Source organism: Manis javanica, chromosome 9 (assembly GCF_040802235.1).
Source record: "Manis javanica isolate MJ-LG chromosome 9, MJ_LKY, whole genome shotgun sequence".
Lineage (NCBI taxonomy): Eukaryota > Metazoa > Chordata > Mammalia > Pholidota > Manidae > Manis > Manis javanica.
Genome location: NC_133164.1, coordinates 104,103,339 through 104,131,316, shown reverse-complemented (window position 1 = coordinate 104,131,316; position 27,978 = coordinate 104,103,339). Strand labels below are relative to the sequence as shown.

Sequence of the window (27,978 nt, the reverse complement as noted above, 5' to 3'; positions counted from 1 at the left end):
TGCTTCCTGAATTCTTCCTAACACCCCCACCCAATAATTAGCAGAGCCACACCCCACAAGGGAACCCTTGTTTTCTATCTGAGTATTGAAAATTGGCTGACTGGCAGACAATTGTATAATCTTGCAATTCTCCATAAGCGACCATAGATAAAATCAACCCTACACTTAGCCTTTCACCCCCAGTGTCCTGCCAATGGGTTTCAGCCCCGGCAAGTTCACTATGGATTCCGTGTGACCAAAGAAATGACAGCAGAATATTTCTTTGGGGTGAAAGGGTTTATTACCCGGCTTGTTCTCCAGTGGTAGGTCGAGCTCTAGCGTCTCCGCCTCTGCCCAGAGCACCAGGCCAAGCTCTCTATATAGCGCAGTAGCCCATTGCCTAAAGGTGGGGAAGCGGTAGCCTAACAACAGGCCAGCTACATCATCAAGTGGTTTAAGTTCAGTGAGGATCCTGGCCATAGGAACCCCAACTTCCCCACACCCAGTCATACCAACCAGACTAGTAAGAAGTTTCAGATGGAGCCCCTGACCTCAAGGACTTCAGAGTAAGATTTAAGGAATTTAGATTTTATCCCTTGTATGAAGGCACTTAGGGCTTCTAAGTAATAGGGTCAAGGTGTTTTCATGAGATTAATCTGGCAGCATTGTGGCCAAATGACTTGGCCTGGTGAGCCACTGAACCTAGGCAGACTGTTGAAAAGGTCTAAACCCCAGAAGCTCACATGTTATCAAGTATACTAGAGATTCACTAGAACGTTCTCTGAGCCAAACGCGTTGATGTTTAAGTCGATTAGAGTGCCTGCTCACTGCTGCAGGAAGCAGCCCACCTTGGACCTTTCTGCCACAACCATCAGGACCAGATTCCCCTGACTGGGCCCAGCCACAGCTTCACGAGAACGGCTGTTTCTTCCCAGGCAGACTTATTTCCAGACCACCATTCCAGACAGATGGATGTCATTTTTCATAAATATTTCCAGTAGAAGGGATTCCCCCATGCCCTCCAGGATCTTCTAGATTTGAGGAGACTTCCTTGTGTCCTTCCCACCTCTCTCATGCCACAGCCAGCCTCTTCCCTCACCACAAAGAATAGCTGAGCTGATTCTTCCCTGCCACACAGACAGGGTGTGTGGGACAGATGAAGAGTGTGAGTTAGACACACCCATTTCCTTGTCACCCCAGGGACCCGATATAGGACCTTAACTTTCGTTAAGCCTTTCATTAAATTATTCCATCAATTCAACAGATAATAATAAATCTATGACATTCTGGGCATTGTAGTAGGCATAGTGAAAAACGAAACCAGATGCAGTCTCTGTCTCCAAGGAGTAAAGTCCAGAGAGTGCTTAATATTATTCATAAATATCCATGATGAGACCCAGAATACAACATGATGTGAAAGAATCCAAGAGGGGGACACTGAAATGACTCATTCCAAAAAGATGAAGGATAATAAATTCTGAAAAAACAAAAAGAAAAACTTTGCAAATCTGATTATGTGGAAATCAAACAACAAGAAAAATTGACCTCTCCTGAATGAACAGAAGAAACACAGGTGTGCATGCTCTGCAGTGCACCGTGGCAGCTGCCTGCTGTGGAGAATCCCCGGGGACTGGCGGCGGAGACCCCAGCCCTCACCACTCCTGGCCACTTGAAGGATGACCAGAAAATGCACGGCCTCCACCAGAGAGGAGGCAGTCCCAGCAGGCAACTGCCTGAGGACCTCGACCTCAGGGCCATCTGAAATCTTACCCCCCTCTCTGCAGCATGAAATCCTCTCAGTGGGGTCCTGGCTGGAAAAGGGCCAAGTCAGCCTTTCCACTAGGGCCCCATTAGGCCCAGAGATCACCAGCAGCCCCCCAGTGATCCCTTCCTGAAGGCCACCCACAGATGTCAACAGCAAAGAACATCTAACACTCACATGGCACTTTCAAAGTTCACTTTGTGCTTCTACAAACATCTCTGATTCTGACAACATCCCTGAGGGGGTAGGCACTCTGAAGTGTTTCTTGCTGATAAAGGTTTTGTTGTATTATTTCCTACTGTGTCCAGAATCTATCCACAGCACATTCCATTCAAACAATTTCTCCTCCACCTTTGGCTTCAGCAATCTTCACTGTCCACTTCCCCAGGAAGAACACAGTAAGGGGACGACAGGGTTTTTTTTTGCTCTAAAGGAATTCCTGACACTCTGGGGGCCACACCTGGAGGGTTAATGTAGCAATTAAGGGGCATCAGAAGGCAGCATTTGAGCATCAAATAAACTGGGCAGACACTGATGTGGAATGAGGTCACAGGACAGAGGAACTGCTGGCCCGTACTGAGCAGGAAGCCATAAAGTACCAGAGGGGGTTGAATGATGCCTGACACTTACTAGAAACCCAACCTTTTTTTTTTTTAATGCAGTTAATCCTCATTAGTTGTGCTAATTACGTTCTATGAAGTTTCACGAACAGTGGAGAAGACAACAAAAGTCCATGAAGAGCGTAGCAGTTCTCAGCAGCTCTCAGGAAGCAATGGGCTGCCATGACTGACTGTCTCTGGGACGTTCCTGCCATCCTTCTCCAACACGCTGCCCTCACGTGGACCCTATTCATACCGTCATTACTGGCTACTATCAGACACTATCAGACTACCCTAATTTCCTCGGCATGATACCACCCTGCAATAGGGAAGGTGTCTAGAATAAAAGTTTCTGCAAGAAAAGGAATGTGATTACATTGAAGAACATATTCATCACCTGCATCTCAGAACAGTATTTAACTAGCTTGAGGCACAAGCTGTACCATGTGTGAAAGAGGTTTTTCCCCTTCCGGCACCTCCCACCTTCTATCGGTTCATCTCGTGCCACATGGCAGGTGAAACGTGTAACCTAAGAAAAAAATGAACTTCTGCTTTGAAATAGGTTTGTTCATCTGAAATATTTGCTTCCAAGGAAAATGGCCCCCAGCAGGGTCTCCATATCTTTCTGGCACAGTTTAAAAATCATTGGGATTTTAAAATGATGAAATTAGAAGAAATTCCATGCACCCAGTTGACAAGAGTGTTTGAACAGTACATTTCATTCTTGGTAAAATCAAACATAAAAAGGAATAAAAGTAGCAGAAAGAGTACCATTGGCTTTCTCAATCCTACTATATGTAAGAATCAAATGAAGAACTAAAATATGCTTGATTCATCTGAAAAAAAGAAAAAAAAATTCACGAACACTGAATTAGTGACTACAGAACCACTGCTCCCAGGGGAAATACAGGGTGAGGTTCCTTCCAACCTCTGGTCACAATGGAACAGCCTCACATACATTTTGATGAATTCCCTCTTCCTTTTTCTGGATATACCATATTGTTCATTCAGTAACACTGAACCCATGGTCAACAGCACTATAACCCACGCCTGAAGGATGCTTGTCTATCACACTATTTTCTCCATAAGGCACATCACACAGCCTCCTTGCACCTAGGAATACTACACAGCACTTTAGCTCTACACTTAGGGGCATTTTAAACAGCAAAATCATCAACAAAAAGCACCAAAGAAGCACAAAAGTGGCACTAACTAGACTACAGAAAGGATGCTTGTTTATAGTGTCAGTGGCAACAAGGCAGGGTACGGCCTTGCAGGATCTCAGCTGGGAATGTGCACATTAGGCAACTCACATTTTTTGCTGTTTTGCTCTTCACATGTCCAAAAATATCAGTGAAAGCACCATGAGTATTGATTTTGGGATTACAAATAAATTTTAGTGGGTAGACGAATGGCAAATACGGAATCCATGAATGATGTGGATCCACTGTACTTTGTTCCAGAAGGGATGCAAAAAGAGGCACTAGGTGCATGTCTGTGGAATTGGATTGAAACTGCAAAGACAAGTGAGGGGCTCAGGGGAATGAAACAAATGTGGAGGCTGATGAGGTAAGGGTGAGAAGCTGGTTCTGCACAACAGAGTGACAGGAGGGGATGGCCAACAAGGCAAGTGTGGTCTGATGGGGCAGGCCTGTGAGTAACAGGTTTAAGGAGTTTGAGCTTTGCGCCCCAGATCGGTGAGGACCTGGCAAATGCAGAACTGGAGGAGAGAAGAATTTTAGTACCCTGAAGGATGGATCAGGAGAAGATAGTGGGCAGAGAGGCTGGGTCAGGTCAGCACCTACATGCAGGGCACCCTGGCCAGGAGGGGCTGGTCTAATGGAAGTGAAAGGAGGAAATGGCTTTGTGGTGTAAGAACCCCCTGTCCCCACAAAGTCTCCAAATCCTTCCAAAAGGAATGGAGCCAGGAGCCAGGATCCAGGCAGGCTGCATGCCCCTAAGGGCAGCCTCCCGTCCTCCAGCTCCCTCATGTGTGCTCCCGTTGCTGTCCATCACACTGTTTACCTGCCTGCCCTCTTGGCTAACATTCATTAAAGCCTGAAGTATCCAGACACTTGCACATGCCATCAGTATTTTGATGGGGATTGCACTGAATTTGTAGATTGTACAGTGAAGGAAACCATCAACAAAATGAAAAGACAACCTAATGAATGGGAGAAGATATATGCAAATCATATATCCAATTAGTGGGTCATATTCAAAATATATAAAGAACTTAACACAACAATATTTAAAAAACCAAAGAACCCAATTACATACTGGGCAGGGACTTGAATAGATACATATTTCCAAGGAAGAAATACAGGTGGCCAACAGACATATGAAAAGGTGCTCCACATTGCTAAATATCAGGGAAATGCAGATCAAAACCAAACCACAGTGAGATATCACTTCATGTCTGTCAGACTGGCTATTATCAAAACGACAGAAAATAATGTGTTGGTGAGGATGCGGAGAAAAGGGAACTCTAATACACTGTTGGTGGGAATGTAAATTAGTGCAGGCACAGTATAGGAGTTCCAGAAAAAGATAAAAAAATCAAACTACCATATAATCCAGCATTTCCACTTCTGGATATTTAACTGAAGAAAATGTAAACACCAATTCAAACAGATAACTGTACCCTTATGCAGAGGTAGTATTTACACTATCACTGCAGCATTATTTACAGTAGCCAAGATATGTAGCAACTTAAGTGTCCACCAGTAGGTGAATGGAAAAGAAGATGAGGTATATATATATATGTGGAATATTACTCAGCCATAAAAAAGAATGAATAGTCTTGCCATTTGTAACAACATGGATGGACCTAGAGGATTATTATACCAAATCAGACAGAGAAAGACAAATATTGTATGATTTCACTTATATGTGGGATCTGAAAAATAAAACAAATGAGCAAACAAAATAGGAAGAGACTCACAGATACAGGAAAAAAACTTGTTGGTTACCAGAGTGGTGGGAGGTGTTGGGAAGCAGGAAAAATAGGTGAAGGGGTTTAGGAGGTACAAGCTTCCAGTTATAAAATAAGATGTGGGGATATAACATTCAGCATAGGGAATATAGTCAATAATACTGTAATAACTGTGATGACAGATGGTAACTAGAGTTATCATGGGAATTGTTTTGTAATTCATAAAATATCGAATCACTATGATATACACTTGAAATTAACAGGATATTGTATGCCAATTATACTTCAATTAAAAAAATTCTGTAAGCTGATGGTCTGATGCCAGAGCCATCAGCTATAACCACAGAGCCAGCAGCTCTAGCTTTCTCACTGCTAAATCTCTGCAGCTTGGAACACAGTTGGGGCATTTGAGTGACTCCAGAAATATAAGCTGAATGTCCTTCATCTCTGACCTAGGCAAGTGGCCTTTGGTGCACACAGAATCGCATAGCTCTGGGCTCATATCCTGCAGTGGCTTCAACAAGAGCCCGCATCAAGGGCATAGGACGTACACAGTCCCACAGCGCCCTGCCCATGCTCAGAAGGACCCTGCACTTGGCCGAACACTGCTGCGGCTGTCGTAAAATTCTTACTAATTTTCAAACAAGGGCCCCTCATCTTCATTTTGCACCGGGCCCCTCAAATTCTGTAGCCAGCCCTGACTGACTCTCCAGTCTCCTTTCCTGCATACTGCTTTGCTGTTGGCCAAACCTGAGGCCCAGAGACAAGTCTGTGCAAGCAGCCACTGCTTTGTTGAAAACTTTCCATCCCAAATTAACGTGTACATTTCTATTCTGGTTGTGGAGCCAACTAATGCGTGTAACTTAATCACACTGTTGTTTGCTCCATCTGGCTGGGAACCATGTAAACTTCATCCTCCCGGGAGCTTTCACTACCGGTTGGGGAATTAAACACACGTCAAACTCGTTACTTGACTCAGGGTTCTGCTCAGATTTCTGCTCTCAGAACTTCTATCCCTGAGCATGCTGCCTTTCGGTCCTGAGAAACACCCTCCCTTGAATTATTAAATGTGAGCACCTACTCTTAAAAAAGCCCACCTATCAGAAAGAACAAGGTGAACAATGAAACTCTAAACCTACTATTTTTTTCTATCCTTTCACACTAAAAAGATGACAAGACTCAAGTTCTGAAATTGCTTTCCATAGTGTTTCCAAAAAGATAAGGAAAATGGATCCTGTTCTCCTCCCCAGTCTGATCTGGATGTAAAATGAAATTAAAATCAACAACTAGCTAACACTACCTGAGGAGCCTTAGTTTATTATTCAAACAAATGGGTTGAACAACTTACCTAAATTTAATACCATGGCCAAAATGTTAGTCATGAGAAATGCAAGCAACAAATATCTAGCACTGTTGAGAGATTCAGCAGGATCCAAAAGAGGAATGTGGGTGAGAGAGGAGGAGGTTGAAGGGTTGTCAGGAGACCCCAGCTCTGGCCCTTGTTCTGCTACGATTAGCTCTTGGAGTTAGGTTTCTATTGCTTCACTCTCTGGGCCTTGATTTCCTTCTCTGCAAAACACTGACATAAAAATATTTGGTGGTGGTGAGATTAAATAAGACCATGAATCCAGAAAACACTATGAAACCTTCCAGTTTTATTCTAAAATATAAAATGCTACTGGGATAAGGTGCTGCATGCATGTAATGGGCCTTCAGAAGACCCACACTTGATTTAGAAGGTCCTTGGGAAAACTGCCAGGACCCTGAAAGGATTTCAAGAGACCCAGGCTCCAGGGAGGCCAGATCAGATGCAATGGAAAGAATTTCTACTCCCCGTGGCCTGCCAGCCCTTGGCCTCCTAAAGCGATCAAATGCTGGATTTGGAAACAGCCAAGCTGATAGAATTCTTCACACTTCTAATTACTTTATGATTTGTACACATTGGGGTGGTTGCTTCAAGACTGTTTTATTAATTCACAGATTTTCACTATTTTGGTTTCTTCTTTTCTGTCCAGTCAGCTGAGACAGCTGCAACCTGGCACCTGGGGGAGCTGCAACGGGAAGCAGACCTCCCTCTCCGCCACCTGGGGACCTTGCCTCAGAGTGAGAGTCAGAGGGCACCAGCGGGGATAGATGGGTGGGGCGGCGGGGTGGAGCTCATTCGCTGGGGTCTCTGTGTCCTCTGCTCTGAGAGAATGCCCTGCATCCCCTCCCCCGCTGTCACAGGGGAGTCACCTCCCTGACACCCTACACACTCCTGGGCCAGCGCCTCACACTCAGAATCTAACACTTCAGGGAGAGCGCTGCTGTCACCGGGCTTGCTTTTCCTCATGGACGTTCTCCCATTGGGTCCCAAAAAATTAGGAGAGAGCACCCTGTGCAGCCAGGTCTCTGGTGCGGCCTGTACATACCACCTAAACTCATGACCAAGTGAGGCCCTGCTTTTTGCACCATTCCTGGGCAGGGGATCTGGGACATCTGGGACAAGCCCTGGCCCTAGTGGGCCTCATCTCACCTCCCTAGAGTGGAGATGAGAACATGCTCTGTCTTCTCCATCAGGCTGTGAGGAAGAGCGCTAAACACTCTAGTGCTAAATGCAGGCAGGGGACCATTATGGGCAGGTGACTTTGGCTTGAGTGCACCCTAGTGGCAGGGTATTTTGGCTCCATGTTTTCAAATCAGAAGGATCTCAAGACTGGGTTTTAGCATAGGGTAGGAAATAAGGCGGAAGCCTCTCTTTCCTCCAAAGCCCAGGCTTTCCTGAAGCTGGTGGGGGTGAGGGAGGGGACAGGAGGGAATGTTCCAGAAGGAGTGCCTGTGGCCTCACCAGGCCATTGCTTTCCATTGTACTTTCCTCATATGATTTTTTCAGCATCTTGCTTTTAGAAGCTCCCCTGAGAGGGAGGTCCAGGCAGGATCCAGCTGAGGAAACACAAAGGGGGCTAAAATGGAAGCCCCGTGACCAGGACTGTGGGGGATGCTGAGGTGCCTGCAGGAAGGGAATGTGTGCCCCTCCTTCCCTTAGTTACAGGCCTAAGGAAAACACCCATTTGTCTTGCAGACTGATGGGAGCTGGAATAGCCAGAAGGCTGGCTCCCGTGTGCAAGGAGCACAGAGACTCCCTTAAATTATACCTACATGACGAATGATATTGTACACTGATTAACACTAGCAAAGAGCCACTTGGGCACAGGGTTGGGGACTGCAGGACAAAGCCTCCTCCTGAACATCAGAGACCACGGTGTATGAGTGACATCATGGAGAGAGGCTGTGGTTCCCTCTGAGGATCTGGAATGAAGGTCATTTGCTGGAGGCCTCTTGTGACCTCAGGTGAGCCTGAGAGGCCTTCTCCAGCCTGAGGTTTAACCTGAGGGAGGAGGGCAAAAACAGGAAGAAAAAGGGAGGAAGAAAAAAAGGAGAAGAAATACGACAAGCAAAAGGGAAAACCGGTTTTTTGGTTGGGACATTATGGGGGCAAGTAGGCCACAAGTAATGACCTCGATGACCACTTGGGCCAAAGGCCACTGACCTCTTTAGCCATCCCAGATCCTTCTAGCCTCTGGCGAGGCGTCTGGCAGTGGGCTATGGATATAGATGCCCCCATCAGCACTGTGGCCTAACATGCAAGGACAGCAGGCACCATGAAGCCCCATCCGTCCACCAAGACTGGTTCAAGTCCACCTCTTCCAAGAAGCTTTCTCTGACCACTTGGTCCACAGCATTCCTTCCCTCCGCTGACTCAGAGGTGGATTTCAGGTGTGACGGTTAATTTTACATGTCAGCTTAGCTGCTCAGATATGTGGTCAAACACTTCTGGAAGTTTCTGTGAGGGTGTTTTGAGATGAGATTCACATTTCCATCTGTGGATTTTGAGTAAAGCAGATTAAACTCCCTAATATGACTGGCCCTCATCCAACAAAACAAAATGCTGACCTCTCCTGAGCAAGAAGGAATTCTGCCAGCAGACTGCCTTCGGATTCTGCAATGTCAGCTCCTCATGGGTCTCCAGCCTGCTGGTCCACCCTGAAGATTCTGTACTTGCTTGCCTCCACAATCAAGTGATCCAGTCCTTTAAAATAAATCTATATCTACATCTATATCCAAAAATACACACATATTCTTTTTCTCTCTTCATATATACATATGTAACATAAATTGTATATATAAATTCTTTATATATACACACACATTCTATCAGTTCTGTTTCTCAGGAGAACCCTAACACACCAGGAAACGAATGAAGCAGAAGCCAAGGGCTCCTCACTTTTTATATCTCTTCTTTTAAAGGAACTCCAGTCCAATCTGGTATAAGCTTCAGACCTCACCGATCCTGGATCCAGCCTGGCTTTTGATGTGGGCATTTGCTGCCTCATGTCTACCCCAGCGTCCATGCCTTATCCTTTGTCTTGCCCACACTAGCACATCTCCTGTCTCTAATTCAAGTGTAAGCTCTGGGAAGGAAGGCAGTCTACTCCTTAGCCTCTTCTGCAGCCTGTGTCACAGCCCTTGCACATTTGTTCACAGAATTTTGGTTCTTGACTCCTGTAGGTCTTTGGAGGGAGGAGGTAGCTAGGGGCGCTCAGAGAACAATGCAGGGGGCGGGGACCAAGGAAGAAGAAAGATCAGAGGAGAGGGTGAAGGAAGGAAGAAAACTCTAGCCACATTTCATGCCCAACACCTTTGCTCTCGCTTAGAATTCCGGGATTCTGGTCAGTCTCCTGAGGTCACAGAGGCCAGCCATCCCTGATGCAGACCATGCATTTTCAGGGCCAGTTTTGGTTCCTCCTGACGTGCACCCTCTCCAGCATCTCCCCCTGTGCCCTGAGTCAGCTCAGAGAGGCACAAAGCTGGCGAGTTTCCAGAGCAGCCTGGGCTTCAGCTTCTCACACCAGCGTGCTGAGTAAGCACGAGTCAGCCAGGATCTAAGTTTCATTTCCAAATCTTTTTCATCTTCCAGGTACCCCAGAGAGTGAATTAGAATGGAATTTGGTGCCACCAGCTGAGGGAGAAGATATGGTTTTGTGGCCTGGCCGCGTGCTTTGTCAAAACTTAGAGCTGACTCACAGCTCTCTGGGCATGCCCGAGGGGGCTCTCCAGTGTCATGTTCTGAACAAGCCAAGCTCTCGGAAGGCCACAAGGCAGCCAGAACTTCCCAGGAGGCTGCTCCGGGCCAGCAAACCAGACGGCCCTCCAGGCAGGGCACCAGCATATCTTAGAAGGGACTTGTCCTAAAACAATACTATCACTGATGCCACTGCCAGCACCTCCTCCACCAAGCTCCTAATGTGGAGAACTTATTTGTTAAAGGCAAGTGAGCCAAGGTATAAAAAGTTGGATTTGGGCAAAAGACAAATATGGTGCTCATTGCTTACTTCACAAAAGGATTCACCATTGGTATGTTTAAAAAGAAAAACAACAAAAAGGATTGCTGCTTTTCAAAAAAAAAAGATAAATTCACCACATAAAAATCAGATAAGAAAGATTAAAAAAAAGATAAAAAGAATGCTGGCTAACCAGATAATACTGGCTAACACTTGGGTAACATCCTTCTAGCCTTTGCTATGTAATATATATAATGATACTCTTAAAAAGAAAAATAGGATTATAGAGTACATACTGTTTTATAAACAGCATACTATAAAAAATTGTGAATGAAGTGACTGCTCCCTCTGCGAGATACACAGCACCATCCTATGGAGTACTACAATTTACTCACATGCCGATTTCCTTTTTAACAGTGAACTCTTCTTGAACCTTAAAGTATTTGCCAATTATAACTTTATGAATAAGTCTCCAAAATGTAATTTTGAAATCATAATTTGGCTGGTGCTCTTATATTCTGCTTCCATTTGTTCAACAGGCCCTAAAAAAACCCATAAATTCATATAGTCACTCATTCTTTTACCACATGCTGATTAATGCCTACTATGTTCCTGTCATGGTGTTAGCACTGAGATACAACAGTACACCACTAAACAGACAGGTCCCTGCTCCAGTGGAACTCATGCTGCAGTGAGAGAAGATTGACAACATATAAAGAAACAGAGATTTAAAAAAAAAATTGGATTTTGAGAAGGGCCATGAAGGGAATGGACATAGGTAATGTCACAACAAACCCCAGGGGAGAGGATTTTTTTAGCTAAAAGGCCTCTCTGAAAACATATCCCTTGGGCTGGGACTTGAACGATTAAGACAGAATAATCCATATAAACAGCTGGAGTTAGAGCAATCCAGGCAGAGAAAACAACAAGTGCAAAGGTCCTGAGGCAGGAAAGGGTATGGTATATTCAGGAAAGAGATGATCAGGGCTAAAGCCAGAACACTGTGGGACAAAGTTGAAGAGGTGGATCACAGAGAGTCTTGTACATCACAGGAGTTTTAACTTTATTCTGGTGTACCAGGAAGCCAGGATGCATTCAAGCAGGGGAGTGATGTGATCTAACTGGTAAGTTTACAAGTTGCTCTGGCTGATTACAGAAATGTGAAGACCATACTGGGGAGGAGGCAAGAGTGACCAGAAGGAGACCAGTAAGGAGGTCACTGAGGTGGTCCAGGTGGGCTGTGCTGGGGGGTTTGGACTTGGATGTTAGGGTCAAGGTGGAGGGTGGAGAGACATGTGAGATGCATTCTGGCAGTGGAAGTAAGCTTTGCTGATGGTAAGGAAAGAGGGCAGGGAGCACTAAAAAAAAGAGTCCTAAGTGTTTTGCTTGACTGACTGGTTGTTTATGTTCCATTTAAACAGATGGGAAAGTCTGGAGGACAAGAAGATTTGGGAGGAATCTAAATGAGTTTGTAGAAAACTGTACACTTCTGTATAACGTTTATCATTCTTTTGAGATCCATTCTCCCCCTGGCTCCAAGAACTTGGAGCTTCAAGTGCTGAGACCCGGCTGGCCCAGGTTCTGCCTTGGGATCAGCCACTTCCTGCCCTGAGATGTCAGGGAGATTTCCCCCATCTCTGAACAAAATAAATAGAGTAAATGCTCCTTTCTTAAATTCCTACAGCTTTCTTCAAGGCTGAAAAACAATGCCCAAAGAGCTATTTCAGCTCCTGGGAGGCAGGCAAACTATTCATTTTCTTTCTTTCGCTATCTCCTTAATGAACTAATAACAGTTGTGTACACAGGGGATATTTATCTTATTCCAAGACTCTGTCTTTGAAAAAAAAAATATTTGGGGACAGTATCTGACATGGTACCATTTATCTGACCATACAGGTCACTAATTCCTCCCCAACAATCGTAATTGGCTCAGGAATACTGCCATTCACTCTCATGAAGAATGACGCTCTTAAAGCCTAAAACCTATCTACTTGGCAGTTTCACAAAATGGTCCTTGGTCTGGTAAATTACTGTTTTAAACAAATGCCTCAGTCCCAAACCTCCTTTGCCTATGCCCCAGTCAAAAGTCAGAGACCCGGTACCATTTGAGACTTTGCTATTTCCAGCCATGTGTTTCTGGAGAGCCTACATGGTGGGTTCTGTATGAGCTGCCCAGGAGCCACTTCTGGAATGAAGGGCTTACTGCCCCAGCCGCTGTGGGGGCTGCCCCTGCTAAGAACTGCCTCGGGAAGAAAGGTGAGGTTGTGCTCCCTTCCCAAAGCCACCCATGTCCAAGGACAAACTGACATTGAAGTATTAAAGGCCTCCAACTTGGAGCAACTCTGAAAACCCATTTCAGCTGCAGAAGTCCCCAGTGTCAGACAAGGCTATTGCTGGGACTGCCTCACAGCCCAACTTATTCTCAATCCTGCTTGTTTTCTCTCTTCCCAAAAGCCCTCCCTGACAAATCACCTTTACACAAATCTTCATCACCAAAGCCTGCTTCCCAGGGAACCCCACTGCCCCATGTGCCCAGTGTGCACTGAGTGGGGCAGGCCCCCAGTGGAGATGTGTTTGGACCCAGAGCCCCTTCCCGAGGCTGTGGACCAGGCAGGGAGAGGGACCTGCCTCCAGCACTCTCTCCACGGCTCCCTGCGTGACGTCAGCCCTCCCACAAGGCCTCCTCTCCAGACCTGCCTTCTGTAGAAGACAAGTTCCTCCTCCTCGGGCCACACCCAGGGCTCATGGCCTCACCGTCCTCCTGCTCTTCTGCTCACTTCTGATCTGTCCTCTTAATTGGTGGCCTACATCCTTGCCTTCCCTTTTACAAAGTCCACTGAGATCACAGTGAACTGTAAGGGCTATTAACTGGTTTGATAATCCTGTCCTGTCAACCCAGACAGGCTGCAAACACTCAATGGCAGAGACTTAAGTATCTTCCATGCCTAGCACAGCACAGGGCACAAGATAGCAAGTGTTGGCTGCTGTCACCGGGGGTGATGAGTAGCAAATGAACTGATGGCATGTGCTAATGCCAAGCGCCAAATGAAGAAGAGAGACAAAAGTATCATGGACATGTGGAAAAGAGGGAGAGAAGAAACTCCAAGGATATCATAAGAACAATTTTAAAACTAACTCACCCAGGACAATGGAGATTTCATTTCTGGGAAAAATTTTGCTCCTGGTAGCATTTATACCCTGAACTATTAAGAGCTTAGTTCTCCAGTTCATCGCAACACCTGTATCTTTAGCACACATCTTAGAACTTAAGCACACTTCCTGTTTTTGTCCTCTGGTTGTTTGCTGTTTAGGTCTCCTTTCTTCACGGAGACAAGGACCTGAAGGTCAGACATCTCCTGTCTTTTGTCTGCATGTCTGCAATGCAGTGTGGTGAGGAAGAGAATAAGATTGGGAGTCAGAGGATTTGAATCTCAGCTTTATTGCTTACTAACCAGAAAACTTGGCCTTTCTTAGCCTTTCCAAGCCTTGGTTCTCTCATCTGGAAAACTGGGATAAGGGGACCTTTTTCATAAGGTGGATATGATTAAATGACTGAATTTAAATGATAAAATGAGAAAGACACAGCACAGTGCCCAGCAATGTAGCAAATACTCAATAAAATTCAATACAATTTTTCCTGTTGAATAGCTTTTGAGGGTCCTGTTTCCTAGCAAGACAAATAGCAATGAGGCTCCTTAGATCAAAAGAAACAAAAATAAGATGAAGTAATTATTAGGTTCATAGTTACCCAAGTCCATGGATAATCTTTCCAAAGATGGAAGGGAAAATAGAGATGGTTTGATAGGGGCTGGGCTATGGGTGGATTATTCTTCTTTCTATAAATTACGTTAATGTTATTATCATGTTCTTTGTGCTATAATTTTTTAAATAAGTAAGGATATACAAGGATCTTCACCTCTAACTGTGTAACCTAACTTCCCTCCCCAGGTGGAAACAAGTAGAGAGTAAATGTTGACTAAGTCAGTATGATCTAGTGAATGCACCGTATTTCAGATCATGAATGTACACATTCAACATGCAGAATTCATGATAGAAAATTTCTAAGGAGAGGACCTAAGATTCTGCCCCTTATTAAATATATTCCTCAGGTAATTATATGTTCCCCAAAGTTTGCAAGATTCTAGAAAGAATGCTGGATTTGGAATCAGAAGATCCAAATTCTAGACTCAGGTATGCTCCTGTCTGTCAGCAAGCCAGAGGTCCTCTGGGGTCCCACTTTGCTTTTCTACTATAATGCTTCCAACTTGATGACCGTTGAGGCCCCTCCTGAAAGGAGAAGGGGCCAGTCACATTCCCCACTGGAAATGCATGCCAAGGGAGGAAAGTTGGCCAGAGGGCCTGGATTCCTAAGGATAACTAAATAATCTCTGGGACAAATAAATATTCAGCAACTGATCAGGCCTCAGCAAAACTGCAATGCATGACTACTGTTGCCAACCCAAATAAAGAGGTTGCATGGTCTGCATGTCCTCGGGAGAGCCAATACCCTCGTTCTGTCCCACAGCTGGCAACTACAAAGCACAGTCCAGCGTCCCAACTCATGTCAAGCCCCTGTGGCCAGCCTGGGGTTGTGCCTCCTCTCTCACCAACACTGTGAAAGGACCAAGGAAGGGAAGGGAGAGAAACATCAATCTGGCTTAGAGTTCTCAGCTTTAGTAAAAGGGTGAGGTGCTTAGAACTAATGCCGCAAGAGTATGAGTGTGTTCACTGCACTGGGGAAGGAAGGATTACTGAAAAGACACAGGAAGACAGGAGCAGCCATCAATGATAACAGATTTGCTTATCTCAATGGGTGAGTCAAGGATTCCAGGTCTAGTTTAATGCAAACTCCTGAATTTTGATGAGGCAGATCAAATGTTGGGTAAATATCATGACTCACAGAAAAACAAATCATGGCACACCATTTCATTTTTCTTGCATTAGTAACAGACACCATAACTGCAGATTAATTGGTATGTAATATAGGATCTTGTACACTTTAGCTGGGAATCTCTGGCTGGGTCATGTTAATCTAGGTTTATACAAATTTGAATCTTCACAAAAGATCCTCAAATAGTTCTTTCTTTTTGCAGTGTGGTGTCCTAATTATAATGATACATTCTGCACCTCTCAGTTTACATTCACCTTCTTGCTTAAGTAACATGTAATGACTTTAGCCCACTTGGGTCATAGAAAGACATGCTATACAAAGGTAGTTATCCAAACCAAGAACCTGAGTTTAGGAGGGGTCAAATGTCCAACACACTGACTTTCAGATGGCATTTTGCAGGGCATAGGCTTTGCAATTCCCTGAAGGTATGGAAGAGTCTTATTTATCCTGATCCATCCCTTCAGCCACCTGTCCCACATAGGGCTCACTCCATTATGATGATGAGGTGCTTATCAAAGGAGCAAATGCTTTCTCATCAGGCTTATAGGTGGTGCCTATTTGCTGCTTGTGGGCTCTAACACCTCCGAAGATAGAAACAGACTTTAAAAGTACCTCGATATATTTTAGAGATAATTCAAAACCACAAGAATCCTCAAAGCGGAGGGAAATGTAGTAGGGGTAAATAAAGATGCAGCACTTACTCTCAGTTTTATTATAAAGATCTGAAATATAGGAATGACCATTGGAAAAGTCCTGAGGGTCTTAGAGGATCCCAGATTAATATCTGAATTATTATGGCATAATTATTTTTAAAAGCCATTTTGATACAGAAACATACGAAGAGAAATAGAGCTTAAGAGCCTGTATATTCCTCTTATTTTTCCTAACATTGATCAAGCCATTATTCGTGGTATCTTGTACAGCTTTCAGTGAAATGGGGAGGAATGGAAAAAGAACAATGTGAGAAGGTGCAGAGTATGATAACTAGTTTGGTTTACTCACTTTATCAAGCTTATTTTCATCAAAACCAAGGAAGCCAGAGGGCAGGCGAGGGGCAACCACGGCATATGAGGGATGATGCGAGCACTGAACACATTAAGGCTGGAGATGGAGGTGGTCTGGCTTCAAATATTCAAAGGACTACCTGCAGAAGAGGGATCAAATTTAAATGGGGTTGATCCAGAGGGTAAAAAGAACTGCCAGGTATATATACATATATACATATGAGATACATATATATATATCAGAAAAGCAAGTTTCAGGGCAAATGAAGTTTTTGAGTAGGCTGACACACTTCTCCAAAGGAATGGCTGACTCCTAATAAAGCTGTGAGCTTCCTGTCATGGGACACGGTTGAGAAGAAGTGACAATCTGCCAAGGATGATACAAAAACAACAATGGCATTGGAGCAACTGGGAGCATCACTTCCAGGCTAAAATTTTATAAACAAGAGTTACAGAGCTAGAAAGCAAGATGGATGGGGACTGGTTAAAGGTCTTACGGTTACACATAAGAGTAAAGATTTAACAGGAATGTTTCAGAGAGGATTTTAGATCACAAAATGGGCAGTTAGCTCAGAAGTCCAGTCACAGCTCCTGCGTTTGGTCCTTGGTCTAACATCCAACTGGTCCACGAGGATAGCTGCAATCAGTGACCTCCAAGCCTTCTCATTCCAGGATCGTACTGATCATCAGCTCGGCAACAGAGACTGTAATGTGACCCCCGCATGTGCAACTGCTGAGTGGAACAGACTGGAGTTTGTCAAGGGTTTCACAAACTGGAGTAAGTAGGGGTCTAAACTCAAAGGCAGGTTTAATCCCTGGAAAGTCAGGTTTGACAAAAAATAATATCATAAGGTTTTCCATGAGCTTATCCTTCTCTACATAAAGTGCTTTAACTCTGTACCATATTTCCTGCCATGTGCAGAACTGAAAAGTTGAATCCTTTTCCCCTTTGATTTAAAAGACTGAAATTGCCTGTTAAAAAAGTCTATTTCAGTATTGCCTCTGAGATTATAGAACCCTACAATTTACTTAGGTGAGAACTGTTTTACCCAGAATGGGCTTACTCTAGTATGCTTCATTTTGAGAAAACCTGCAAAAATCCAAGGGCAAAGAGAAAAACTCACTGATAATTACTCACTTTTAAGAGTCCTTCAACAAAAGTAACATGTAATGACTTTAGCCCACTTGGGTCACAGAACCCAAGAATGGACTAACAGGTACCAAAGGGAAAGGGACTGGGGAGGATGGGTGGGTAGGGAGGGATAAGGGGGGGAAGAAGAAAGGGGGTATTATGATTAGCAAGCATAATGGGGGTTGGGAGAAAGGGGAGGGCTGTACAACACAGAGAGGACAAGTAGTGATTATACAACATTTTGCTATGCTGATGGACAGTGACTGTAAGGGGGTTTGTGGGGGGGACCTGGTATAGGGGAGAGCCTAGTAAACATAATGTTCTTCATGTAATTGTAGATTAATGATAACAAAAAAAAAAGAAAGAAAGAAAAGGGGGATTACTCCCTGATAGGATAAAACTAACTGCAAATCACTGATTAATGCATGCTTTAAATATCCTTAATTTTGATCATTTAAAGGGTGTCAGATGATCAGCTATGGAAGTACATTTTTCTGATAATATTCCTTTCTCTTAAAAAAAAAAAAGCAGTTCCTGTGTGGTGATCTCCAATAAGTTCTTCACAATGGTATAAAGGGCATATCAAAGTGGAGCAAAGGGTTTGTTTGTGTTTATACAGAAGATCAAAGCCTAATTTGGCTACCCAGAAAAAGAATTAAGATACAATATGAAGAAGAACTTCAAACATCAACATTCTCTGGAAGAGTCATTCCAGAAGATGATCATCAAAAAACTTCAACAAAGATCCTGGTGCTGTTGCAGTTGTAGCTGCATTCATCCCACCAGTTCCTGGACTTGCCATTGGAATGAAGAAGGAGATATCTAAGCTGGCCTGTGCATACAGTAAAACAACAAATTTGACTGGATCTATACTGTCGGAACTCAACCAAGAATTAGGAGAAGTGCAAGCTGCAGCGCTCCAAAATCTTGCGACTATAGACTATCTACTGTTAAAAGAACATATGGGATGTGAACAGTTCCTAGGAATGTGTTAATTTGTCTGATTTTTCTCAAAATATTCAAATTCAGTTAGACAATATCCATTATATCATTGATAAGTTTTCACAAATGCTTAGGGTGCCTAACTGGTTTTCTTGGTTTCACTGGAGATGGCTGGTAATTGTAGGTCTGCTTTGGTTATGTAGCTATATTCCTATTATGTTAACGTGTGCACACAATTTAATTAGTAATTTAAAACCTATATACGCTCATGTTACACTACAAGAAGATATGTCAAAGAAATAATCAATCTTCCCATGTTTTCTTCCATCTGCTACTTCTATAGCTTCTCTTCTTCCTTCATAATTACAACCCCTAGGTAGAATTCGTGCCTCATATCGAAATTACCGAGTATCATAATTCCTCCAAGTGGTAAAGATACCTCAAGACAAATGCTGGGCATAGAAGCCACAGGGCATAAATCTGCAAAAAAGTAAAAAGCTAACCTTTTCAAACAATATTGCTTCTCTCTCACTTGCCAACTTTACATTTCCCTGTATGGCCCCGGAGGATGGCTGGTTAGCCAGAGACGGGTAAGATTCCTCAAGGGAGGAACAACCTAAGACAGGCACAGTCGCAGGGGGGCCATCAGGTGAGAAATTGGGGATCAACAGAGGTGAGGCCTAGAACCTCACCCTCCTGTTTTGAGAGAAATCTTCTGCATCTGTGGATGTTTTGTTGCCCTTGTCTAGCTTGGATTAATACTTAGTCTATAGGCACACACCTGATCATCTACATTTGCCCTCTTACAGCACTAAACTATGTTTTCTACCTTTATCTTGCATCTACCTACCACTTCAGCATTTTATTAAAAATAATAATAACATAAGAACAATAATAATAAGGGAGAAATGTGGGATTCACATATAAATCAAGTATAAAAATCAAACAAATATTCATATTTGACCTGATTGTTTATAGATCATGATGCGTGATCAAAACCGAAAATTTCTGTGATGACTGCCCTTGCACTGTTCACCATGTAAGAACTTATTCACTATGTAAGAACTTGTCCACCATGTAAAAACTTGTTCGTTATGCTTCAGAAGATTGGAGACTATTGAGAATTAGGCCTGGGGTTGATTAATGATTGTGCATTGAGTCCCCTATACAGAATTTTATTGTTGTTAACAACCATATGATCAATAAATATGAGAGATGCCCTCTTAAAAAAAAAAAAAGAGTCCTTCATTTTGTACAACAATCCATGGAAACACAAAGCCTTAGAGCCCGAAGCTGAGACTTCAGAGATGAGGTTGATTGTGGTGACAATAATAACTGTTTCCACTCATCAAATATGTCCTTTATGTCAGACTCTTAAATATAAGCCCACTCAAATATGTCATTTGAGCCTAAAGACACCCAGTGGAAGACTACATTTCTCGGCCATTTGAGTAGAGTGGGATGTGTGCAGAATTGATGTCTATGTCTTCAGGGTCAGACCCTTACAAAGGGGGTGGGCGTACCCTGCTGCTCCTCTTTTTTCTTTCTTTTCGCTGCATTGTGGATGTGGTGGGAACCACCTTGAGCCATTCAGATGAGGGCGACATCTTAGGGAAAGGGAAGCAAGAAGATAGAGCAACCAGTACCTTGAATATTCCCTGCCATGAGTGACGTCATTTAAGCGACAGGATTTCTCCACATCTCTTGCCTTAGTTCTCAAAACAAAAGGGCACCATGTCCAAATGTTGTGAAAGACTGGGGACTTTGCTTTTGCCAGGATCGGGACAGACACAGCCTCTGAGTGCAGGGAGAATTTGAGCAGCGCCAGCGCTTAGGTATTAACTCATCAAGCCCTTCTTAGATAGCATCAGTGCAACAGATTTCTGCATAATGAATAAGGATTGTTTCCCAGAAGGGTGGAATATCTCTTTTTCTGCTTCTCTTCATCTTCCAATTCTTGGCTCCAGCAGTACCACCAGATTAGCATGGTATTTATAAGAGTTGCATATGGAAACAAAGCAATAGTTTTCAATATTAAACAATCCATATAACTCCAATTTACACACATCTATGTAGGTCTAGAAGTAATGGATGTGAAATATGATCCTGATTCTTTGCATTGGCAGCTAAAAGGACTATGAAAGCTACAATTGCAAACAGTTGTATATTTATTTATTTACTTACTTATATTAAGGCATTATTGATATACTCTTATGAAGGTTTCACATGAAAAAACAATGTGGTTACTACATTTACACATATTATCAAGTCCCCACCCATATTATCAAGACCCCACCCCACATATTATCAAGACCCCAGTGCGGTCACTGTCCATCAGTGTAGAAAGATGCCACAGATTCACTATTTGCCTTCTCTGTGCTACACTGCCTTCCCCGTGACCCCCCCCCACCATGTGTACTAAACATAATACCCCTCAATCCCTTTCTCCCTCCCCCCCCCACCCTCCCACACCCCTCCCCTTTGGTAACCACTAGTCCCTTCTTGGAGTCTGTAAGTCTGCTGCTATTTTGTTCCTTCAGTTTTGCTTCATTGTTATACTCCACAAATGAGGGAAATCATTTGGCACTTGTCTTTCTCCGCCTGGCGTATTTCACTGAGCATAATATCTTCCAGCTCCATCCATGTTGTTGCAAATGGTAGGATTTGTTTCTTTCTTATAGCTGAATAGTATTCCATTGTGTATATGTACTGCATCTTCTTTATCCATTCATCTACTGATGGACACTTAGGTTGCTTCTATATCTTGGCTATTGTAAATAATAGTTTAATTTTTATAAAAATGTTTAATAAGATCTTGAACTAAAGTTTAAGAAACTACATAATAATTCAGCCTTACTTAAGGCTGTACTTTAATTTAAAATTTGATACTTATTATTTATCATTTGTATTTTGCATTTTAGTAGGTTATTTAAATATTTTAGAAAAAACTTTTTGAAAACTTTAAGATAATTTTAATTCTTGATTAATTTTACATTTTGATAAACATATATTCAAATTTGGCACACATTTCGGTTTTCAATCCTTTAGATTCTTACACCAGCTATGTTAAATAACATGGTGATTTTTTCTGAAATGAAAGCATGAAAATATATTTTATGGGATATATAATAGTTATGAATTAAATGTCTACTTTGTCATTCTATTTATTTTCCATCAGAATACCCAAACATACAAAATAATAATTAAATTCCATTATATACTTCCAGTTATACTCCATGATATAAAGACCATATATCAGTGATATAGACTAGCTTTCCACATATTTTGTCATTATGAAAATTTGTCAGCATAGTGTAGGTGGAGAAAGACAAGAATGTATTATATGTAACAATGATTTATAACTCTTCATTTTTTAGACATATGGTATATCATTCATTTGTATTCTTGCCCTGGGCCCTACAAATGTTAGAAGAGGGGCTGATTCTGGTTCTTAGTGCAACTAAACTTATGTCCTAAATAATGTGATGCCCTTGTTTACTTCTTAGATAAGCCAGAGCTCACAATTGTGTGAACAAACATGCTAAATGGCAATCATTAAAGGAATTCATGGCTACTTCCACATCCTCTGCATAGTGTTTAGGACTCAGAGGTCTGTAGAGCCATGTGCCACTCAGGGAGTTGTTTTGACACAATCAGTGTTTGCAGACAAGTGTGCACATTAGTTATTTATTGTTGTGTAAAACAAATTACCACAATCTTAGCAGCTTAAAGTATCAGACATTTATGACCTCACAGTTTCTGTGGGTCAGGAGTCTAGACACAGTTTTGTGGGTGTCTGCTCAGTCTGAAGGCTACAACTGAGTTAAATGGGCTGCATTCTCATCGGTAAATGAAACTTGTAGGCTTGACTAAGAAGAATCCAAGCTCATTCAGGTTGTTGGCAGAATTCACCTCCTTGCAGCTGTTGAACTTAGGGCCCCCAGCCTCATAGTGGCAATTAGTGGGAGGCTACTCAAGGTCCTAGAGGCCACCCAAGGTTCTTGTTAATGGCCCTCTTCACAGGCCCTCTCGCAATGTGGCTGTATGCTTTTTCACGGCCAACAGGTGACTCTACTTAGTCTGCTAAGCATCACATATAATTATGGGAATGTCATCCTATCATCTTTGCCATATAATGTAGCCTAGTCAAGGGATTGACTTTCCAGCACCTTTGCCATATTCTGTTGGCTTGAAACAAGTCATAGGTTCTGCTATGCTTGGAAAGGGGGAAATTCCGAAGAGGTTATACTCACTGAGGGTCACTTTAGCATATGTCTGCCACAATGTGTATTCTTATGTTCAGGCAGGATGGAGAGATCTTGAAAAAGTTCCCACCTACCTAGAGAAGCAAGTTGATGGACACATTTTCATAAATTCATAGAGGGCCCTATGTTTATCCCAGCTAGAAGGTAGTACACTAGGAACTCTGCTGAAACTGTTATTGTTGTTTGCCATAGATATTTCCAGGTGTCTGATCAAGTCAAGATGGTAACCTATCACTTTCCGTTCTCTGCCTAGTTAGAAAGCTCTAGATGTACTACTTGTGCTCTTAGAGAAGACATTTTGTAATGTTTGGAGAGGTCATCAATTTGTAATGTTTGTAATTGTTCAGCAATGATTTCCTGACAGCTCCATGACTGCAAGGTCCTATAGAAAAATACAGACGAGGACCCCAGCCTTACCTGACTTAGTGTTTGAAGTCCTGTGGATAAGTAAAGACAAGAAGAATGTCCAAGAATGAAATTCTATGTCATCTCCTCATCCCTGAGCCTTCCAGGTATAGCCCTTCTTCCTCTGGGCAGCCACATAACTATACTGCTTCTTATGCAGTACTCTATACCCTCCACACTTTGATTATCCTCCTAAAGTACTTCCCTCCTATTACACTGGAAAATCTCTGATGGCAGGATGATTTATACTCATACCTACATGTCCAGCACCTGGAACCATCCCTGACATACAATCATCTCTCAACACGGGTTGGGATGGATGGATGGATGCATGGGTGATAACCAGTGAGCTATGTAATGGTAAACAATATAGGACAGCAGGTGTGAAACCTTATTCAATCCATGCTATTTCTCTGAACTTGTTTCTAGTTTTCCCATTAGTGAAAAGAAGGAATTGTACAATACTTAGCAAAATAACTAGAAATAATGGAATATTTTTTCTATGATTTCATTTATATGAAGTTGAAAACCAGACAAAATTAATCTTTAGTGAGAATGGGAGGGTGGCCAGGACTGCCCAGTGGTGGGAGGGCATGAAGAAAACCTGAAGGGTACTAGAAGGAGTCTGTAGTCCTTTCTGGTTACCTAGTATATACATATGTAAAAAAAATCATCCAGCAGTACATTTCAGATTCATGTGTTTTATGTAACATTCTTCAAACTTTAAAAAATCTTAATTAAAATAAAAGCATGACAGGAGAGTGTCTGGTGGCTCTGTGTGAGGAGCGCAGCTCCATTCCTACAAAAGTGGTTTGTACTCTCATCAGAGGAAAGTCATGTCAGCAGTGTGATCATCTCAAAGGGACCCAGCATCAGAGTCCTCCTCATTTGTTTGATTCAGTGTTCCCGCATCTTGCTGACGTGGACACATGTCCCTGGAGGAATGCTCCCATTTCCTCTGGGCCACTTTATCTTTCTCTGTAGACCTTGAAGATCTAGTGCTGCTTCATTAAATGATTCCCTGAAGCCTTTCCTCAAGGCTGGGGACCAATGCCCAGCTGTCAGGATGTCTCTCCCTGGGGCAACATCCACAAGGTTACACTCTGACCCAGGCCCGGATAAGGAGCTCATTGGCACCTTCCAGCAAAAGGTCCGCTCTGCTCACTCATTGGGTGGAGGTGTGTGGGGACTAGTCCAAGGATGCTCCCGAAGGGATTTCTCTGTTGCAGAACAAGGAACTCTGCAGAATGTTCTCTTGATGCTCCACATCCATTTAAAAAAGTGTACAAAGTTGCACACTACTGGGATCACTACAGGAGGATGATGCCAAGGAAAAGCACAACATTAGAGATAACAGATGGCAGAATAAATACCTGCTCCCAAGCACACGTTTTGGGAGAAACTATGTCTGCAAGTTAGTACATGGAAGATTGGTAAGAGGCCACTTCCTCTTGAAAATCTCCTATTCCAAGCAAAGTGGATCTCTCTCTCTCTCTCTCCCTTCCCTGAACTCAAAATCCACCTGGATCTACCAAAATTTGAGATTTTCATCATATAGGTAAAAAAACTACTCTCTGCTTATCAGGTTTATCTCACCCCTATAGCAAGATTGTAAGCTCATTGGTAGCCAAGCCATGCCCCATGTGTGTCCTGCTTCCCCACAGTCCCTGGCCCAGGGTGCACAGTCTGTGGACATTGAATTCTTGGTAACTGATAGACATATCAAAATCCAATAACTAAATAATTCGGCATATTATGAGAGACCCCCTCCCCCACTCCCACCAAGCACTGTCCTTGCCACTTAACAAGTTGGAGGAGGACATATGGGGCTTCAAGATGTTCACCCCTAAGTGAGGAGAGGAGAGGAGAGGAGAGGAGAGGAGAGGAGAGGATGAACTTGATCAACCACATCTTTTTGCTGTGATAGAAACCTAGAAGACTGGTAAAGGGAGTGCCATTTGCCCCCCTGCACACCATGTGTTCAATTTCATCACCTTAAAAATAAAGAAATGGAGGCAGGGAGAGGGTGGGCCCGTTGTGAAGCGCTTGTCTTTCAGCTCTGAACCGCCTCTCCATACCCAGCTCACTGCTGCGGGCTGGAAATCAGCAAAAGGCTAATCACACTGCTTCTCTGACCGCGGGTGCCCTGTCAGCTTCCGCCAGCAGGGGGCTCTAGAGGGCGACTGCAAGGCTGGAGAAGAGGCTGTCCCAGCAGCGCTGCTCCAGCAGCGGCCCTTCACCCTGTGGTTCTAGTCTCCCATTTTGCCACCCTCCCAGAACCGGCCTCACCACACCCATCAGACGTAGCAGCATCTAGGGAGGGACCTTTCTCCAAGCGCTGGGTCTCAGCTCTGAGAGGCCCGCCTCCAAGGACCTCCTATAGCCACACCAGTCAAGTGATGGCCCCTCCTCTGAAGTCTGAGCAGGTTCGGTGAGGCCCCTTCTCCAAGCTTCTTTCCTTTGTTCCCTCAGCCCTGGTGGGGTAGGGGGGTGGCTGATTCCTGCAGTAACTCCCTGTTTCCTCCAGGTTCCCTTCCCCAGCCTCCCACACCTGCTTAACCAATCACCTCTACTAAATTCTATTAAAATACCTGGTGTGGTTCTGCTCTTCTAACCATGATCCTGGTTGGTAGAGAAAGGAGGTGACCTGCCCAATATCTCTCGGGTCCTCAGTGGCACAACTGGCACCAGAAACCAGGCTTCATGATCCCAAATCCTAATTTTCTATTCACTACATCCACCATATCTATAGATCAATATGAACAAAGAGAGTACAGCATAACGACTGAGTGGGTTTTAAACCCAACCTGCTTAGATTCAAATCCTGCCTCCCCAATTACTAGTTATGTGACCTATAGCAAGTTGTTTAACTTCTCTGTGCCTCAGTTGCCCCATCAGTAAACTATAAGTGGTAACAGAACCTATCATAGGCATGTTGCAATGCATTAACACACATCCAGCACTTAGAACAGCACCTGGCACCATAGTCGTCATCATTAGGAAGCAGCATAGTAGAAAGAGTGCAGTTCTCAGTCACAAAGACCTGTGTTTAAGTCTTGGTTCTGCCTCTTACTGTGTGTCCTCGGCAAGCCACTTCACCTATTTGAGCCCATTTCCCCAGCCCCATCATAAGACAGATCTCACAGTCTGAGGAGGAAACGCGATAGAGCATGCAAAATGCTCAGTGTTCAGGGAGGAAGTGCTGAATAAAAAAAAGGTATCTGCTGTTACTAATTTTATCAAGTTTGATGAACTGCTCCATCACTGGTACCTGCATGCAGCGACTTTAGACCAAGGATACCTTGACTTGTCATTGTGGGAAAGGAAGTGAATCTGTACTTTTAAGGTATCTCAAACTGACTGACCGCACTCTTGGATGACACACAGAACCACCAACTAGGATGACACATCAGCAGCTCTTGAATTTAGCTCTGCCCTGCTCACTGACTGTTTGAACAGGGCTTGTGAAGTTTTCATTACAATTTACATCTACTTCCGAAAAGGATTTTCAGTAACCTATAACAGAACCTTATGTGATTTAAGACTTGAAAGTCAGAGACAAGAGATCTGAATCCAGAGGTGAAAGGGGACGGACAGGAGGAGGGTAAAGAGGATCTAACTTACTTTTGAGTCAAAATGGTTATCATCTCCAAATATCAAAAAAAATCCTGTTTCCCAAGAGCCACGGTAAAAAGAGAAACAAAATTGCTTATGTAATTCTCATTTTTGATGAGGGAAATTCTCATTTTAGTGAAAGAAAATTTTCCATGGCATTAAATAGAAAACTATAATGAAGTGGGACTTTAAATAGGGAATACTGAATAACACAATGGGCAGTATCTTCTGTGGTAGCTCTTCAGAAGTTACAAGAACTCATTATGTGGTTTCTGACTGCTTGATCAAACAGAGTTAGGCCATCACAAGACTGGTAAATTATCTGCAAAACCATCCAAGATGACAGTCATGGCTGGTTAAATGCTTTGCTGGGCTGGGAAGGGGAGTAATACGATTTCCCAAGACAATACAAATTATTTTTTCCCTTCAAAGAGAGACAGGAACATAGCAGAGAATGAAAAGATGACACAGGCCTTGGGGCTGACGGATGGAAATACACAACTACATGACTGTGAGCCATCCTTAAGATCTGCCCGTCTCCATGTGGCCAACTTCCTGAGTATGTCTCAACTGCCAACCCAATTCATTCCTCTGGCTATGTCCACCTACCTCCTCCATTGCTCAGGTCAGCACTTTTCTGGAAGCAAGACTCCTCATTATTACCCTGCTGATGGGGCCACTGTGGGTCATGTCAAAATAGCACACACGACTTCTCCCCGGGCAAGGGAAACAAAAGCAAAAATAAACAAGTGGGACTATATCAAGCTGAAAAGCTTCTGTACAGCAAAGGACACCATCAATAGAACAAAAAGGTACCCTACAGGATGGGAGAATATATTCATAAATGACAGATCCGATAAAGGGTTGACATCCAAAATATATAAAGAGCTTATGCACCTCACAAACAAAAAGCAAACAATCCAATTAAAAAATGGGCAGAGGAGGTGAACAGACAGTTCATCAAAGAAGAAATTCAGATGGCCAACAGACACATGAAAAGATGCTCCACATCGCTAGTCATCAGAGAAATGCAAATTAAAACCACAATGAGATATCACCTCACACCAGTAAGGATCGCTACCATTAAAAAGACAAACAACAACAAATGTTGGCGAGGTTGTGGAGAAA

The 27,978-nt window shown here is 43.4% G+C and overlaps 1 protein-coding gene across 5 annotated transcripts in view; it reads right to left on the bottom strand.

Annotated features, from left to right (window-relative positions):
- Positions 1–27,978, bottom strand: part of MAPK4 (mitogen-activated protein kinase 4) — a 138,156-nt gene that overhangs the window by 75,396 nt on the left and 34,782 nt on the right. For 3 of the 5 annotated variants that reach the window (XM_017648629.3, XM_017648630.3, XM_037016628.2), the window contains exon 2: positions 16,490–16,631. The exons of the other annotated variants lie outside the window; for them this stretch is intronic. The gene's annotated coding sequence lies outside the window, so the exon portion shown is untranslated. The remainder of the gene's footprint in view (positions 1–16,489; positions 16,632–27,978) is intronic. 5 annotated transcript variants of the gene reach the window in all.